The sequence below is a fragment of the Hemitrygon akajei genome, chromosome 1 (genome assembly GCF_048418815.1).
Source record: "Hemitrygon akajei chromosome 1, sHemAka1.3, whole genome shotgun sequence".
NCBI lineage: Eukaryota > Metazoa > Chordata > Chondrichthyes > Myliobatiformes > Dasyatidae > Hemitrygon > Hemitrygon akajei.
This window is the reverse complement of record NC_133124.1, coordinates 151,338,189-151,357,668: the sequence shown is the minus strand read 5'-3', so window position 1 is coordinate 151,357,668 and position 19,480 is coordinate 151,338,189. Positions and strand designations below refer to the sequence as shown.

At 42.0% G+C, this 19,480-nt stretch overlaps 1 pseudogene; it reads right to left on the bottom strand.

Annotated features, from left to right (window-relative positions):
• The window catches only part of LOC140724552 (uncharacterized), a 78,762-nt pseudogene that overhangs the window by 3,864 nt on the left and 55,418 nt on the right, over positions 1-19,480 (bottom strand).

The window sequence follows — 19,480 nt, the reverse complement described above, 5'->3', positions numbered from 1 at the left end:
TCATCATGGGAACTAACCTCCCCGCTATGGACTCTGTCTATACTTCCAACTGCCTCATTAAACCAGCCAGAATAATCAGAGAGCCCAGCCAACCCAGACATTCTCTCTACTCCCCTCTCCCATCAGGCAGAAGATACAAACTCTGAAAGCCCACACCATCATGCTCATAGACAGCTTCTATTGTACTGTGGTCAGACTTTTGAATAGATCTCTTATGTGATAAGGCCTCTTAGCCTCCCAATTCACCTAGTTATAATTTTGCAGTTTATCATTTACCTGCACTGCACTTTTTCAACAGCATTTACACTTTATTCTGCATTGTCATTGTTTCACCTTGCTCTTCTTCAAAGCACTGTGTTGTGATTTGATCGGTATGAACAGCATGCCAAGCAAGCTTTTCACTGTGACCTTTGAAGCAAACTGAAAGACCACACGGAGTTGGTGTTTAAAATAATGGGTGATTTATTTAAAAAAATATAGGAGACTAGTCAACACTGATCTACCTGAGCATGAATTTGTTATAGCTTTTGCATTCTCAGTTAATAAGATTGCTAGTAAAACTACATTTTGATAACAGGATGGTTGCTCCAAGAAGACTTAATTAAGTAACAGACTAGATCCCAGTTACAGGATAAAATTATTATCCATAGGTCTAACAGTTGTAGAAAATAGTAAATCCAATTCTTGCAATAGAAAATAGTAAATCTATTACAACAATGAGTGCATGCTACAACATAATTAATGAAGTTCCTGAAACGTGGGCATTTTAACTGCTGCATTCCATGTCTCTACTTCTGGGCTTTGTCTGCAGTTCCCTGTTACCACATTAGCACAATCCACATCCCGTTCACTAATCACGAGCCCTCACTATTACTTGCGCTGCAGCATGACAATAATAAACCAATACCAAGTACATTTTAAGGATTTGTACTCAAGGTAGTAATTGGAGTACTTTGTGGGTGAAACCCTGCATATTACACTCTGTGTCAGTAATGTATCTGCAATGTCACCTGATGACAGCAATGTACCTGAGAAGCCCAATAACAGACAGACAGACAGACGTACTGTATTGATCCCGAGGGAAATTGGGTTTCATTGCAGCCGCACCAACCAAGAATAGTGTAGAAATATAGCAATATAAAACCATAAATAATTATAAGTAAATTATTCCAAGTGGAAATAAGTCCAGGATCAGCCTATTGGCTCAGGGTGTCTGACACTCCAAGGGAGGAGTTGTAAAGTTTGATGGGCACAGGCAGGAATGACTTCCTGTGTCGCTCAGTGTTACATCTCGGTGGAATGAGTCTCTGGCTGAATGTGCTCCTGTGCCTAACCAGTACATTATGGAGTGGATGGGAGACATTGTCCAAGATGGCATGCAACTTGGACAGCATCCTCTTTTCAGACACCACCGTCAGAGAGTCCAGTTCCACCCCCACAACATCACTGGCCTTACGAATGAGTTTGTTGATTCTGTTGGTGTCTGCTACCCTCAGCCTGCTGCCCCAGCACACAACAGCAAACATGATAGCACTGGCCACCACAAACTCGTAGAACATCCTCAGCATCGTCCGGCAGATGTTAAAGGACCTCAGTCTCCTCAGGAAATAGAGACGGCTCTGACCCTTCTTGTAGACAGCCTCAGTGATCTTTGACCAGTCCAGTTTATTGTCAATTCGTATCCCCAGGTATTTGTAATCCTCCACCATGTCCACACTGACCCCTTGGATGGAAACAGGGGTCACCGGTGCCTTAGCCCTCCTCAGGTCCACCACCAGCTCCTTAGTCTTTTTCACATTAAGCTGCAGATGATTCTGCTCACACCATGTGACAAAGTTTCCCACCGTAGCCCTGTCCTCAGCCTCATCTCCCTTGCTGATGCATCCAGCTATGGCAGAGTCATCAGAAAACTTCTGAAGATGGCAAGACTCTGTGTTGTAGTTGAAGTCCGAGGTGTAGATGGTGAAGAGAAAGGAAGACAGGACAGTCCCCTGTGGAGCCCCAGTGCTGCTGACCACTCTGTCTGACACACAGTGTTGCAAGCTGACATTCCATTATCAGTAACATGTGAGTTATTTTTATTAGACAGTGGCTGAGAACATCTAATTCATTCTTAAACTTTGCTAGTCACAATTTCTTAAACAATAGTGATTTATTTCACCGCTTCTTATAAATGCTGTAGGACAGAGGTTCCCAACATGGAGACTCTGGACCCCTTGCTTTATAATATTGGATCATGGCATAAAAAAGGTTGGGAACCACTGCCTGAGGAGCAGGAACAAACACAGTGGGCTTGGACAGGTGCCATTTCAAACAACTTCACTCACTATTCAAAAATTTAACTGTCACCTGTGAAGTTTTAATGAATTTGCTTTATCATGCATCTCTTCAAACAACTTTGGACAACTCAAAGATTGGCTGACCCTTTCGGTAAAAATCAGTCTCAGATAACATTGTGAGAAAAGACAGATATTCTTTTGACAGTACATACAGTCACACACAATACAGTACATACAGTGACACACAGTACATACAGTCACACACAGCACAGTACATACAGTGGCACACAGCACAGTGCATACAGTCACACACAGTACAGTACATACAGTCACACGCAGCACAGTATATACAGTGACACACAGTACATACATACACACACAGCACTCTGCATACAGTCACACACAGTACGGTACATACAGTGACACACAGTACAGTACATACAGTCACACACAGCACATACAGTCACACACAGTACAGTACATGCAGTGACACACAGCACAGTACATACAGTGACACACAGTACAGTACAAACAGTGACAAACAGCACATACAGTCACACACAGTACATACAGTAACACACATCACAGTACATACAGTCACACACAGCACAGTACATACAGTGACACACAGTACATACAGTCACATACAGTACATACATACACGCTCAGCACTGTGCATACAGTGACACACCGCACAGTACATACAGACACAGACAGCACAGCAAACACAGTCACACACATACATACAGTCATACACAGTACCTACAGTGACACACAGCACATACATTCACATACAGTGACACACAGTAGAAACAGCCACACACAGCACAGTACATGCAGTGACACACAGCACAGTACATACAGTGACACACAGTACAGTACAAACAGTGACAAACAGCACATACAGTCACACACAGTACATACAGTAACACACATCACAGTACATACAGTCACACACAGCACAGTACATACAGTGACACACAGTACATACAGTCACATACAGTACATACATACACACTCAGCACTGTGCATACAGTCACACACAGCACAGTACATACAGTGACACACAGTAGAGTACATACAGTCCCACATGGTACATATAGTCACACACAGCACAGTACATACAGACACAGACAGCACAGCAAACACAGTCACACACATACATACAGTCATACACAGTACCTACAGTGACACACAGCACATACATTCACATACAGTGACACACAGTAGAAACAGCCACACACAGCACAGTACATGCAGTGACACACAGCACAGTACATACAGTCACACACAGCACATGCAGTCACACACAGTACATACAGTGACGCACAGCACAGTACATACAGTCACACACATAACATTCAGTGACACACAGTATGAACAGCCCCACACAGCACAGTACATACAGAGACACAGAGCACAATACATACAGTCACACACAGCACTTGCAGTCACACACAGTACATACAGTCACACAGAGCACAGTACATACAGTGACACACAGCACATACAGTCACACACAGTACATACAGTGACACACAGTAGAGTAGATATGGTCACACACAGCACATACAGTCACACGCAGCACAGTACATACAGTCACACACAGCACTTGCAGTCACACACAGTACATACAGTCACACAGAGCACAGTACATACAGTGACACACAGCACATACAGTCACACACAGTAGATACAGTGATGCACAGCACAGTACATACAGTGACACACAGTAGAGTAGATACGGTCACACACAGCACATACAGTCACACACAGCACAGTACACACAGTCACACACAGTACAGTGCATACAGTGACACACAGTCCATACAGTCACACACAGTACCTACAGTGAAACACAGTACATACAGTCACACACAGCAAAGTACATACAGTGACACACAACACATACAGTCACACACAGTACATACAGTGCCACACATCACAGTACATACTGTCACACACAGCACAGTACATACAGTCACACACAACACAATACATACAGTCACACACAGCACAGTACATACAGTCACACACAGCACTTGCAGTCACACACAGTACATACAGTCACACAGAGCACAGTACATACAGTGACACACAGCACATACAATCACACACAGTAGATACAGTGATGCACAGCACAGTACATACAGTGACACACAGTAGAGTAGATACGATCACACACAGCACATACAGTCACACACAGTACAGTGCATACAGTGACACACAGCATGTATATTCACACACAGTACCTACAGTGACACACAGTCCATACAGTCACACACAGTACATACAGTGACACACAGTAGTACATACAGTCACACACAGTACAGTACCTACAGTGAAACACAGTACATACAGTCACACACAGTACAGTACATACAGTGCCACACATCACAGTACATACTGTCACACACAACACATAAAGTTACACACAGCACAGTACATACGGTGACACACAGCACAGTACATACAGTCACACACAACACAATACATACAGTCACACACAGCACAGTACATACAGTCACACACAGCACATACAGTCACACACAGCACAGTACATACAGTGAGACACAGCACAGTAAATACAGTGACACACAGCACAATACATACAGTGACACACAGTACAGTACATAGAGCGACACACAGCACATACGGTCACACACAGTACATACAGTGACACACAGCACAGTAAATATAGTCACAGAGTACATACAGTGACACACAGCACAGTAAATACAGTCACACACATCACAGTACATACAGTAACACACAGCACAGTACATACAGTCACACACAGTAGAGTACATACAGTGACACACAGCACAGTAAATACAGTGACACACATCACAGTACATACAGTCACACACAGTAGAGTACATACAGTGACACACAGCACAGTACATACAGTCACACACATCACAGTATATACAGTCACACACAGTAGAGTACATACAGTGACACACAGCACAGTAAATACAGTCACACACAACACAATACATACAGTCACACACAGCACAGTATCTACAGTGACACGCAGCACATTAAATACAGTCACAGATTACATACAGTGAGACACAGCACAGTACATACAGTCACACACATCATAGTACATACAGTCACACACAGCACAGTACATACAGTCACACACAGTAGAGTACATACAGTGACACACAGCACAGTAAATACAGTCACACACAACACAATACATACAGTCGCACACAGCACAGTACATACAGTAATGCACAGCACAGTAAATACAGTCACAGAGTACATACAGTGATGCACAGCACAGTACATACAGTCACACACAGCACTTGCAGTCACACACAGTACATACAGTCACACAGAGCACAGTACATACAGTGACACACAGCACATACAGTCACACACAGTACATACAGTGATGCACAGCACAGTACATACAGTCACACACAGTACATACAGTGACACACAGTAGAGTAGATATGGTCACACACAGCACATAGAGTTACACACAGCACAGTACACACAGTCACACACAGTACAGTGCATACAGTGACACACAGTCCATACAGTCACACACAGTACATACAGTGACACACAGCACAGTACATACAGTGACACACAGCACAATACATACAGTCACACACAGCACAGTACATACAGTGCCACTCATCACAGTACATACAGTGACACACAGCACAGTAAATACAGTCACATACATCACAGTACATCCAGTGACACACACACACAGTACATACAGTCACACACAGCACAGTACATACAGTGACACACAGCACATATGGTCACACTGTGTTTGACTGTATGTACTGTGCTGTGTGTCTCTGTATGTACTGTGCTGTGTGTAACTGTATGTACTGTGCTGTGTCTCACTGTATGTACTCTGTGACTGTATGTACTGTGCTGTGTGTGACTGTATATACTGTGTGCGACTGTATGTACTGTGTGTGACTGTATGTACTGTGTGTCACCATATGTGCTGTACAGTGTGTCACTGTATGTACTGTGCTGTGTATCACTGTATGTACTGTGTGACTGTATGTACTGTGTGTCACTGTTTGTACTGTGTGACTGTATGTGCTGTGTGACTGTATGTGCTGTGTGTCACTGTTTGTACTGTGTGACTGTATGTACTGTGTGACTGTATGTACTGTGTGTCACTGTATGTACTGTGTGACTGTATGTACTGTGTGACTGTATGTGCTGTGTGTCACTGTTTGTACTGTGTGACTGTATGTACTGTGTGTCACCGTACGTGCTGTGCAGTGTGCCACTGTATGTACTGTGTGACTGTATGTACTGTGTGACTGTATGTGCTGTGTCACTGTATGTACTGTGTGTCACTGTGTGTACTGTGTGACTGTATGTGCTGTGTCACTGTATGTACTGTGTGTCACTGTGTGTACTGTGTGACTGTATGTGCTGTGTCACTGTATGTACTGTGTGACTGTATGTACTGTGTGTCACTGTTTGTACTGTGTGACTGTATGTGCTGTGTGACTGTATGTACTATGTGACTGTATGTGCTGTGTGTCACTGTTCGTGCTGTGTGACTGTATGTGCTGTGTGACTGTATGTACTGTGTGACTGTATGTACTGTGTGACTGTATGTACTGTGTGTCACTGTTCGTACTGTGTGACTGTATGTACTGTGTGTCACCATACGTGCTGTGCAGTGTGCCACTGTATGTACTGTGTGACTGTATGTACTGTGTGTCACTGTTTGTACTGTGTGACTGTATGTACTGTGTGACTGTATGTACTGTGTGTCACTGTTCGTACTGTGTGACTGTATGTACTGTGTGTCACCATACGTGCTGTGCAGTGTGCCACTGTATGTACTGTGTGACTGTATGTACTGTGTGTCACTGTTTGTACTGTGTGACTGTATGTACTGTGTGACTGTATGTACTGTGTGTCACTGTTCGTACTGTGTGACTGTATGTACTGTGTGTCACCATACGTGCTGTGCAGTATGTAACTGTATGTGGTGCTATTAGACCATAGACTATTAGACAGAGGAGCAGAATGAGGCCATTTGGCCCATCCAGTCTGCTCCACCATTCAATCATGGCTGATCACTGTTTGTCCCCCCGGCCTCCTTCCCAAAACCTTTTGATGCCGCATCCAATCAAGAACCAGTCAAGCTCTGCCTTAAATACACCCAATGACCTGGCCTCCACAGATGCCACAAATTCACCACCCACTGGCTAAAGAAATTGCTCTGCATCTCTGCTTTAAATGGACATCCTTCTATCCTGAAGCTGTACCCTCTTGCTTTGACTCTCCAACAATTCCACATCTACTCTGTCTAGGCTTTTCAACATTTGAAAGGTTTCAATGAGATGCTCCCTCATTCTTCTAAATTCCAGAGAGTACAGACCAACAGCCATCCAACGCTTCTTGTATGATAACCCTTTCATTCCTGGAATCATCCTTGTGAACCTCCTCTGAACCCTCTCCAATGCCAGCACATCTTTTCTAAGATGAGGGGCCCAAAACTGTTCACAATACTCAAGGTGAGGCCTCACCAGTGCCTTATAAAGCCTCAACATCACGTCCCTGCTCTTGTATTCTAGACCTTTTGAAGTGAATGCTAACACTGCATTTGCCTTCCTCCCCACTGACTCAACCTGCATTAACCTTTAGGGTGTTCTGCAAAAGAACTCATAAGTCCCTTTGCATCTCAGATATTTGGACTTTCTCCCCGCTTAGAAAATAGTCTGTACATTTATTTCTACTATAAAGTGCATGACAATGCATTTTCCAACATTGTACTTTATTTGCCAATTTCTTGCCCATTCTCCTAATCTAAGTCCTTCTGCAGTCTACCTGTTTCCTCAACACTACCTGCCCTTCTACCAATCTTCATATCATCTGAAAACTTGGCAACAAAGCCATCTATTCCATCATCTAAATTATTTATATAAAGCCTAAAAAGAAGCGGTCCCAACACTGATCCCTATGTAACATCACTCATCACTGGCAGCCAACCAGAAACGGATCCTTTTATTCCCAGTCACTGCCTCCTACCAATCAGCCAATGTTAGTAACTTTTCTGTATACCATGGGCTCTTTGCTTGGTAAGCAGCCTCATGCATCAGAGGCTTTCTGAAAGTCCAAATATACAACATCCGCTGCATCTCCTTTATCTATCCTACTTGTAATCTCCTCAAAGAATTCCAACAGGTTCGTCAGGCAGGATTTTCCCTTAGGGAAGCCATGCTGACTTTGTACTATCTTGTCTTGTGTCACCAAGTACTCCATCACCTCATCCTTAACAATTGACTCCAACATCTTCCCGACCACTGAGGTCAGGCTCTTCTTCTGCCTTCCACCTCACAAGTGAGCATAGGCCATCAACAACATCTTTCCAGATCAGCCTGTCTTGTGCATGTCTCTCCAGCTGTGACCATGTCGTTCCCACTCTCCTGGCATCGCTGAACACTTCCCTGTGGACTTGGGCCTACCTTGATTTTGTTTGCCCTAGGGATTCCATGTGAGACCTTGCCTGGTGACACTGTTTGGGGGCTTCCTCAACATTTGTCCTATCCAGCACCACTTCCTTCTCTCGATCTCTGCCTCAATTGGTGTCTGGTTAGTCCTTTGCCATAATTCTGTATTGTGCACATACTCATAGAAACATAGAAATTTAGAAAACCTACAGCAAAATACAGGCCCTTCAGCCCACAAAGTTGTGCTTAAAATGTCTCTATCTTAGAAATTACTAGGCTTAACTATAGCCCTCTATTTTACTAAGCTCCATGTACCTATCTAAAAATCTCTTAAAAGACCCTATCGTATCTGCCTCCACCACCATTGCCGGCAGCCCATTCCACGCACTCACCACTCTCTGAGTAGAAAACTTACCCCTGACATCTCCTCTGTACCTATTTCCCAGCACCTTAAACCTGTGTCCACTTGTGGCAACCATTTCAGCCCTGGGAAAAAGCCTCTGACTATCCACATGATCAATGTCTCTCATCATCTTATGCACCTCTATCAGGTCACCTCTCATCTTCCTTCGCTTCAAGGAGAAAAGGCTGAGTTCACTCAACCTATTCTCATAAGGCATGCTCCTCAATTCAGACAACATCCTTGTAAATCTCCTCTGCACCCTTTCTTTAGTTTACACGTCCTCCCTGTAGTGAGGCCAACAGAACTGAGCACAGTACTCCAAGTGAGGTCTGACCAAGGTCCTATATAGCTGCAACATCACTTCTTGGCTCCTAAATTCAATTTCATGATTGATTAAGGCCAATGCACCGTACGCCTTCCTAACCACAGAGTCAACATGCTCAGCAGCTTTGAGCGTCCTATGGACTCGGGCCCCAAGATCCCTCTGATCCTCCACACTGCCAAGAGTCTTACCATTAATACTATATGCTGCCATCATATTTGACCTACCAAAATGAACCACTTCACACTTAGCTGGGTTGAACTCCATCTGCCACTTATCAGCCCAGTTTTACATCCTATCAATGTCCCACTGTAACCTCTGACAGCCCTCCACACTATCCACAACAACTCCAACCTTTGTGTCATCAGCAAACTTATGAACCTTTCCTCCACTTCCTCATCCAGGTTATTTATTAAAATCACTAAGAGTAAGGGTCCCAGAACAGATCACTGAGGCGCCCCACTGGTGACCGACCTCCATGCAGAATATGATCCGTCTACAACCACTCTTTGCCTTCTGTGGGCAAGCCAGTTCTGGATCCACAAAGCAATGTCCCCTTGGATCCCATGCCTCCTTACTTTCTCTTTTTTTTTGTAATTTATTTTTATTGAAGTTCATCATCAAACAAACATTTCCAAAAGATGTATTTCAGACATTGTACATATATATCATATAATAATATATATCACAAATCTCCACAAAGGATTTATCTGAAGTATACACTTATAGAAAAGAGTGGAAAGAAAAAACAAGCAAAAGGAAAGAACTACGTACAAGTAGGGAGTGATCTTTTTTTTACAACAGATTCATTGATTTGTGAGAATAAAATCAGGCCTATGAGGCCTGTAGTTAAACTATTTTTCCCAATATGAATCAAATTATTCCAGCTTATGATTAACAGATGCTGTTATCTTCTCCATTTTGTAAATGTCCATTGTAATTTCCATCCATTTATTTAAAGTTGGGCTCTCCTGTGATAACCATTTCCTAGTAAGAGTCTTTTTACCAGCCACCAGCAGTATATTCATTAAATATTTATGTCTTTTCAACCATTCTTGAGGTATATATCCAAAATATATGGTCTTATTCTGTAAGGGTATTTCATATTTAAAGATGTCTTGTAGGGCATTGTGTATCCCCCCCCTGATAGTTTTTAATAACAGGGCAGTCCCAAAAGATATGATATTGATTTGCATTTTGATTTCCACAATTTCTCCAGCAAACAGGGAGGTTACTATCATAATGGGATTTCTGAGAGGGTGTAATAAAATATCTTAAAAAGTTTTTCCATCCAAACTCCCTCCATTTCTGTGAACTGGTACACTTCCATTGATACCTCCATATTGTTGTCCATTCTTCCTCAGATATAATTATCCCTCCTTCCTTCTCCCATTTTGTTTTAACGTATGAAGTCGAATGTGTTTTAAGATTTGACAACCCCTTATACACACTTGAAATGATTCTACTACCATTATCTGAATTACATGCTTTTCTAAAGAGCTCTATCAAACATGTACTTCCCTTGGTTACATTTTTAAGCACCTTATTAACATATTGTCGGATCTGTAAATACCGATAAAAATCTTGTTTTTCTAAAAAGTGTTTCTCTTTAAGCATTTCAAAACTGAACAGTGTTCCTTCTTTCATTATGTTGCAAAGAACTGTTATTCCTTTAGCTGTCCAGTCCTTAAATCTAGCATCCAATTTATTTGTCTTACTTTCTCAATAAGCCTTGCATGGGGTACATTATCAAATGCCTTGCTGAAATCCATATACACTACATCTACTACTCTTCCTTCATCAATGTGTTTGTCACATCCTCAAAAAATTCAATCAGGTTCGTAAGGCACGACCTACCGTTGACAAAGCCATGCTGACTATTCCTAATCATATTATACCTCTCCAATTGTACATAAATCCTGCCTCTCAAAATCTTTTCCATCAGCTTACAAACCACTGAGGTAAAACTCACTGGTCTATAATTTCCTGGGCTATCTCTACTCCCTTTCATGAATAAAGGAACAACATCCACAACCCTCCAATCCTCCGGAACCTCTCCCATCCCCATTGATGATGCAAAGATCATCACCAGAGGCTCAGCAATCTCCTTCCTCGCCTCCCACAGTGGCCTGGGGTACTTGTTGTCTGGTTCCAGTGATTTACCTAACTTGATGCTTTCCAGAAGCTCCAGCACATCCTCTTTCTTAATATCTACATGCTCAAGCTTTTCAGTCTGCTGCAAGTCATTACTACAATCACTAAGATCCTTTTCCATAGTGAATACTGAAGTAAAGTATTCATTAAGTACCTCTGCTATTTCCTCCGGTTCTATACACACTTTCCCACTGTCATACTTGATAGGTCCTATTCTTTCACTTCTTCTCCTCTTGCTCTTCAGATACCTCTGGAAAGCCATGGGATTTGCCCGTCAAGGCCTTCTCATAGCCCCTTCTGGGTCTTCTAATTTCCTTCTTAAGCTCCTTCCTAGTAGCTTTATAATCTTCTAGATCTCTAACATTACCTAGCTCTCTGAACCTTTTGTAAGCTTTTCTTTTCTTCTTGACTAGATTTATTACAGCCTTTGTACACCATGGTTCCTGTACCCTACCATAACTTCCTGTCTCATTGGAACCTACCTATACAGAACTCTATACAAATACCCCCTGAATATTTGCCACATTTCTTCTGTACTTTTCCCTGAGAATATCTGTTTCCAATTTAAGCCTCCAATTTCCTGCCTGACAGCCTCATAATTTCCCTTTCTCCAATTAAATGCTTTTCCAACCATGTTAGCCCCAATATCTGACGTAGGCATTTGTTGATGAAGGTCTGGGTTTTTCTGATTACTTCTGATGTCAGTCTCCAAGTTTTAGAGCCATATAGGAGGACAGATTTGGCATTTCATTTAAAGATTCTCATTTTGGTCCAAACTGGACGTAGTATTATAAAGGCTCCTCTGGCTTTTTGTATCCTGGTCTTTACATCCTCATCAGCACCTCCTTTCTTGTTGACGATGCTTCCGATAGACAGACGGCTGAACTTCTTCTGGAGCAGCATTTCTCATGGTAACTGCATTTACTTTTAGTAATTTTGTTTTCCCTACATGGGTGTGTAGCCCTATTTTGTGTGATGTGGAGTCTAGAAGATGTGTTTCCTCTTGCATCTGAGCATGGCTGTGTGACAGTAGTGACAAACTATCAGCAAGATCAAGATCATCCAGCTGTCTGAACAACGTCCATTGTATTCCATTCTTTTTGCCATCTGTTGTTTTCTTCTACTCTGTTCTTGGTTGGTGCAACTGTAACGAAACCCAATTTCCCTTGGGATCAATAAAGTATGTCTGTCTGTCTGTAATCCAGTCCACCACTAGCAGGACGAGAAAAGGGGACAGTAAGCATCCCTGTCGTAACCCGGTGTTCACAACTGACCTACATGGATCACTCTGCAATCCATATCTTCATAGATCTTCTTTACCAAGTTAGATAACTTCTCTGGAATCCCAAAGTGCCTCATTAGTTTCCACAATGTCTTTCTGTCCAGGCTGTCAAATGCTTTTTCATAATTCACAAAATTAATGTACAATGATGTGTTCCATTCCAATGACTGTTCAATAAGAGTTGCAGTCTGATCAGTGCAAGACCTGTTTTGTCAAAATCCTGCTTGTTCATCTCTAGGCTTCTTATCCACTGCATTTTTCAATCTCTCTAAAATGATTCTACTCAGAACTTTCCCTGGCACTGAAAGCAACATTATCCCTCTGTAGTTTTTGCATTCCTTACAATCTCCTTTCTTCTGGATTTTAACCAGATGTCCTGTTCTCCATTTCTTGGGTACTTCTTCTGCTTCCCGGGCCTTTTTTATGATATTGTGCATAATTTCAATAGATATGTCTATACTGCTCTTGAGTGCCTCTGGAGGTATACCATCAGGTCCTGCAGCTTTACCATCCTTTAGGAGCTTGATTGCCATTTTGATCCCTCTTCGGTAGGAGTGCCACAGTCTATCGCTAGGTCGTTCTCTGCTTGTGGGATGACAGGTGGTTCTGGTGGTGATGGTATGTTTAGAAGCTGTTCAAAGTGTTTAGCCCATCTTTGGGTCTGGTCCTCAACTCCTGTCAGAACTTGTCCTTCTTTATCCTAATTGGTCTTTCCACGGGTTGAACTTTGCCAGAGAGTTTCTTGGTTGTGTCAAACAGTCCTTTCATGTTCCCTTTTGATGCTTCCTGTTCTGCTTCTTTTGCTAGGTCTTCAATATAGTTTCCTTTGTCCATTCTGATGCTTGCTTTCACTTCCTTATTTGCTTCTGTGTAGTTTATCTGTGTAACAGTCTTTGATGCTGTTTTGCTTTTGATAAGTGCATCCTTTTTTACTTTTCTTAGTTCTATTTTTCTGAGTGTTTCAGCAGAAATCCATGGTTTGTGTTGGCAGTCTTTCTTACCTAGAACTTCTTCACTTCTTCAAAGATATCTTTGGCTTGTTCCCAGATCCCGTCCACACTTGATTCTTCATTTAAATTCTCCAAGGCTTGAAATCTGTTCTGCAATACTAAGTTGAATCATTGTCTTTTCCCCTGGTCCTTCAGAAATCATGTTGCAAGGCTTTTCGTTTTGCTTGTTGCAGCATAATTCCTTTCAAGTTTGAGCGGAAGCTCACCAATAACAAGATGATGATCTGATGCCAGGTCTGCACCTCTAAGGACTCTGACATGCATGGATCTTCTGCACTTCGTACTGACACTTCCGGTCAATCTGGTCTTCAGTTCGATGATCTGGTGAAATCCATGTTGTCTTGTTAATCCGTTTGTGAGGGAATATGCTGCCACCAATTACCATTTTGTTGAATGCACAAAAGTTTACAAATAGCTCTCTATTTTTATTTTTGCCTCCAAGTCCATGCTGCCCCATTATTTCTTCAAATCCTGTGTTGTTGTTTCCAATTATAGCATTGAAATCTCCCATGAGGATGGTGATGTCTCTTCTTTTCAGCTTTTCCAAGAGTATTTGCAGTTTTTTGTAGAAATCTTCCTTGACAATGGTGTCCTTGTCATTTGTAGAGGCATAGGCTAACACAATGTTCAGATTTATTCTGCTATTACTGGTGTGGAAGGATGCAGACATGATCCTGGATCCTGATATTTCCCAAGCCAAAAGTGATTCCTTTGCTTGTTTTGATAACATTAATCCTGCTCCCTCAGTGTGTAATTCATTCTCTTCCATGTGTCCTGAATGCCCTTGGAGGTGTAGTGGGCAGTGAGGAAGGTTTTCAAAGCTTGCAGAGGGATCTGGACCAGCTGGAGAAATGGGCTGAAAAATGGCAGATGGAGTTTAATACAGACAAGTGTGAGGTATTGCACTTTGGAAGGAAAAACCAAGGTAGAACATACAAGGTAAATGGTAGGACACTGAGGAGTGCAGCAGAACAGAGGGATCTGGGAGTACAGATACAAAATTCCCTAAAAGTGGTGTCACAGGTAGACAGCGTAGTAAAGAGAGCTTTTGGACATTGTCCTTTATAAATCAAAGTATTGAGTATAAGAGTTGGAATGTTATGGTGAGGTTGTATAAGGCATTGGCGAGGCTGAATTTGGAGTATTGTGTGCAGTTTTGGTCACCAAATTACAGGAAGGATATTAATAAGGTTGAAAGAGTGCAGAGAAGATCTACAAGGATGTTTCTGGGACTTGAGAAACTGAGTTTGAGTTACAGAGAAAGGTTGAATAGGTTAGGACTTTATTCCCTGGACCGTAGAAGAATGAGGGGAGACTTGATAGAGGTATATAAAATTATGATGGGTATAGATAGAGTGAATGCAAGCAGACTTTTTCCACTGAGGCTAGGGGAGAAAAAACCCAGAGGACATGGGTTAAGAGTGAGGGGGGAAAGTTTAAAGGGAATATTAGGGGGGGGGGGCTTCTTCACACAGAGAGTGATGGGAGTGTGGAATGAGCTGCCAGATGAAGTGGTAAATGGAGGTTCACTTTTAACATTTAAGAGAAACTTGGACAGGTACATGGATGAGAGATGTATGGAGGGATATGGTCCAGGTGCAGGTCAGTGGAACTAGGCAGAGAGATTGTTCGGCACAGCCAAGAAGGGCCAAAAGGCCTGTTTCTGTGCTGTAATGTTCTATGGTTCTAATAGATGATAGTTTCCCCTGAATTGAGTTGTACTTGCCCTAAGTTTGTCCATCTAGTTTCACAGAGTCCCAAAATATCTAATTTATGGTTCTGAAATTCTTTTGCAAATTGCAGGGTTTTCCCAGATTCATACATGGTCCTCACATTCCAGACGCCAATTCTGGAGATCTTCTTGGTTGACAGTAGGTATTTTAGTGAAGGAGCTTCCTTTTGGCTTTCACTTCTCCATGTCACATGACTCTCCAAAAGAGGCCCTGCCTCTCCCAAGACTGGCTGGCTTGGTTTTGATGCTGCTGATGTTTCTGCAGCAATAATTATTTTACAGGATAGGGCTGCTAATCCTATGCCCAGCCCTCCTTAGTCACCTCTTACGACATGCATGGCGGGGGCAGCAGTTCCATTCTTTTAAAGGACCTGGAAACCACATGGATGCTGAGGTCAGGCTAACTGGTCTATATTTCCTTTCTGTTGCCTTCCTCCTTTCTAAAGAATGGAGTAACATTTGCAATTTTCCAGTCCTCTGGCACCATGCCAGAGTCCAATGATATTTGAAAGATCATTTCTGATGGCATTACAATCTCTACCACTACCTGTTTCAGAACTCTAGGATGCAGTTCGTCTGGTCCAGGTGACTTACGTACCTTTAGGTCTTTCAGCCTTTTCAGCACCTTCTCTCTTGTAACAGTGACTGCACCCACTTTTCATCCTTCACATCTGGCACACTGCTAGTGTCTTCCACAGTGAAGACTGATACAAAATGCTCATTTAGCTCATCAGCCATCTCCTTGTCCCTAATATTATTTCTCCTACCTCATATTCTAGCAGTCCTATATCCACTCTCATTTCTCCTTTATTTTTAACATACTTGAAAAATCTTTTACTATCCACTTTGATGTTATTTGCTAGCTTGCTTTCATATTTCATCTTTTCCCTTCTAATGATTCTTTTAGTTACCCTCAGTAGGTTTTCAAAAACTTCCCTGTCCTCTATCTTCCCACTAATTTTTGATTTGTTCTATGCTCTCTCTTTTGTTTCTGTATTAGCTTGAACTTCCCTTGTCAGCCACGGTTGTATTATTTTGCCATTTGAGTATTTCTTGATTTCTGGAATACATCAGTTCTTCACCTTCCTCATTTTTCCCAGAGATGCACGCTCTTGCTGCTCTGCTGACATCCCTGCCAGCAGCTCCCTCCAGTTTACTTTGGCCAACTCCTCTCTCATACCACTGTAATTTCCTTTCCTCCAATGAAATACTGCTGTGTTAGACTTTACTTTCTCCCTCTCAAATTTCAAGTTGAACTGAATCATATTGTGATCACAGGTTCCTAAGGGTTCTTTTACCTTAAACTCCCTAATCACCCCTGGTTTATTACATAACACCTAAGGTAGTATAGCTGATCCTCTAGTAGGGTCAATGACAAACTGCTCTAAAAAGCCATTACTGAGGCATTCAACAAACTCACTCTGCTGAGATCCAGTCCCAACCTGATTTTCACAATTGACCTGCAAGTTAAAATCTCCCATGACTATCATAACATTGCCCTTTGACATGTCTTTTCTATTTCCAATTACTATCTGTGGTCCACCTCCCAGCTGAGCTCAAACAATCAAAACATATTCCATACAATGTCCTTTTGTGGTATATTGGAATCGCATTTTTGATAGGTTTTAAACCTGCCCATTGAGTCCTGATGAAGAGTTTTGGCCTGAAACACTGCCTGTTTATTCCTCTCCATAGATACTGCCTGGTCTGCTGAGTTCCTCAAGATTTGGTGTGTGCTGCTCTGGATCCAGCATCTGCAGAATCCCTTGTCTTTATAATTAAATACCTGTAGAGGAAATTAGTTTCAGGTACTGGTCCAGAGCAGGCATGTTGAGTTGCTGACACAATTCACAAGTACCTGATATCTAACTGTATTGCTGTCAATTTGTTGGAACCATTTCAAAGTGGTCAATCAAATGTAGCTCCTTTGGGCAAATTTCTATCCCTTGACTTTTCTATTGGATATAGTCCCAGTGACAGAAGAAATGAGCTGATGAGGAATCAGCTCCAAAGCAATTCAGAGAAATGTAGTGATTTAGATTCAGATTGAATTATTTATCACATCTACAGGTATGTGTTCCTGTGCACTCTGGTGTTAGACTCACCCAATATGGGAAACATTTTCTCCATACCCACTCAGTCTGGGCCTTTCAATATTCGACGGCTTTCGTGAGATCATTCTTATTGGAAAAATAATTCTTCTAAGTTCCAGTGAGTGCAGGAACAAAGCCATCAAATACTCCTCATATTTTATCGCTTTTATTCTCGAGAACTTCCTCTCTAATGCCAGCATATTTTTTTCTTAGATAAGGGCCTCAAAACTACTCACATTACTTCAAGAGCAGTCTGACCGATGCCTTAAAAAGCCTCAGTACATTCTTGCTTTTACATCGTAGTCCTCTCAAAATGACCACTAACTTTGTGATTGCCTCCCTTACCACCAAATCAACCTGCAAATTAACTTGTATGAAATCCTGCATGACTCCCAGGTCCTTTTTCACCTTTGATTTTTAAAAAAATAGCCTTTATTCCTTCTACCAAAGTGATGACTGTACACTTCCCTACACTATATTCCATCTGCCACTTCTTTGTTGATTCTGCCAATCTAAGTCCTTCTGCAGACTCCCTGCTTCCTCAATACTACCTGCCCTTCAACCTGCCTTCATGTCATCTGCAAACTTGGCCACAAAGCTATCTATTCTGCCATCCAAATTGTTGACACATAACGTGAAAAGAAATGGTCCCAATATCGACCTGTGCAGAACACCACTAGTCAGAAAGGAACCTCTCTAATCCCACTCTGTGCCTCCTGCTTGTTAGCCAATCTTCTATTCATGCGAGAATCTTCCCTGTAATTCAGTGGGCTCTTAACTTGTTTAACGGCCTCGTGTGCAGCAACTTGTCACAGGCCTTCTGAAAATCAAAGTACACAACATCCACTGACTCTCCTTTCTCTATTCTGCCTGTTATTTCCTCAAAGAATTCCAACAGATTTGTCAGGCAAGATTACTCCTGAAGGAAACCATGCTGACTTTGTCCTACTTTATCATGTGCCTCCAAATATCCCAAAACCTCATCCTTAATATTGGACCCCAACATTTTCCAAACAACTGAAGTCAGGCTAACTGAACCGAGCATAATTTCCTTTCTTCTGCTTCTTAAAGAGTGGAGTGACATTTGCAATTTCCCAGTCCTCTGGAACCATTCCAGAATCTAGTGATTCCTGAAAGATCATTACTAATGCCTCCACAATTTCTTTAGCTACCATATGATAAACTATAAATAAAGAACAACTAACAAAAATCTAATGTGCATGAAGGCTAAATCTTACAAATAATAAAAAGTAAATGAATAATATTGAGAACATGAGTTCTTGAGTCCTTGAAAGTGAGTCTATACGTTATGGAGTCTGTTCAGCATTAAGTTGAGTGAACTTTTCCATGTTGGTTCATGAGGATAATTCTCTTTTCTCCCTTTCTCTACTTCCTAAAACCTGTTGATCTCTTATAGTTCCCAGTTCTGTTGACAGTCATTGGCTAAAATTACTGGCCCAGAAATCCCTTCACTCAGCAAAATAATGCTTGGAAAATAGCTTAATCCAGAATAGAACAATATTATGCCTATTCTTATGGCAACAATGCCCAGTACTGGCTTGCATTTGGAGAGGTACAATATGATTAGGAATAGTCAGCATAGCATTGTCAAGGGCAGGCCGTGCCTTGCGAGCCTGATTGAATTTTTTTAGGATGTGATTAAACACATTGATGAAGGAAGAGCAGTAGATGTAGTGTACATGGATTTCAGCAAGGCATTTGATAAGGTACCCCATGCAAGGCTTAT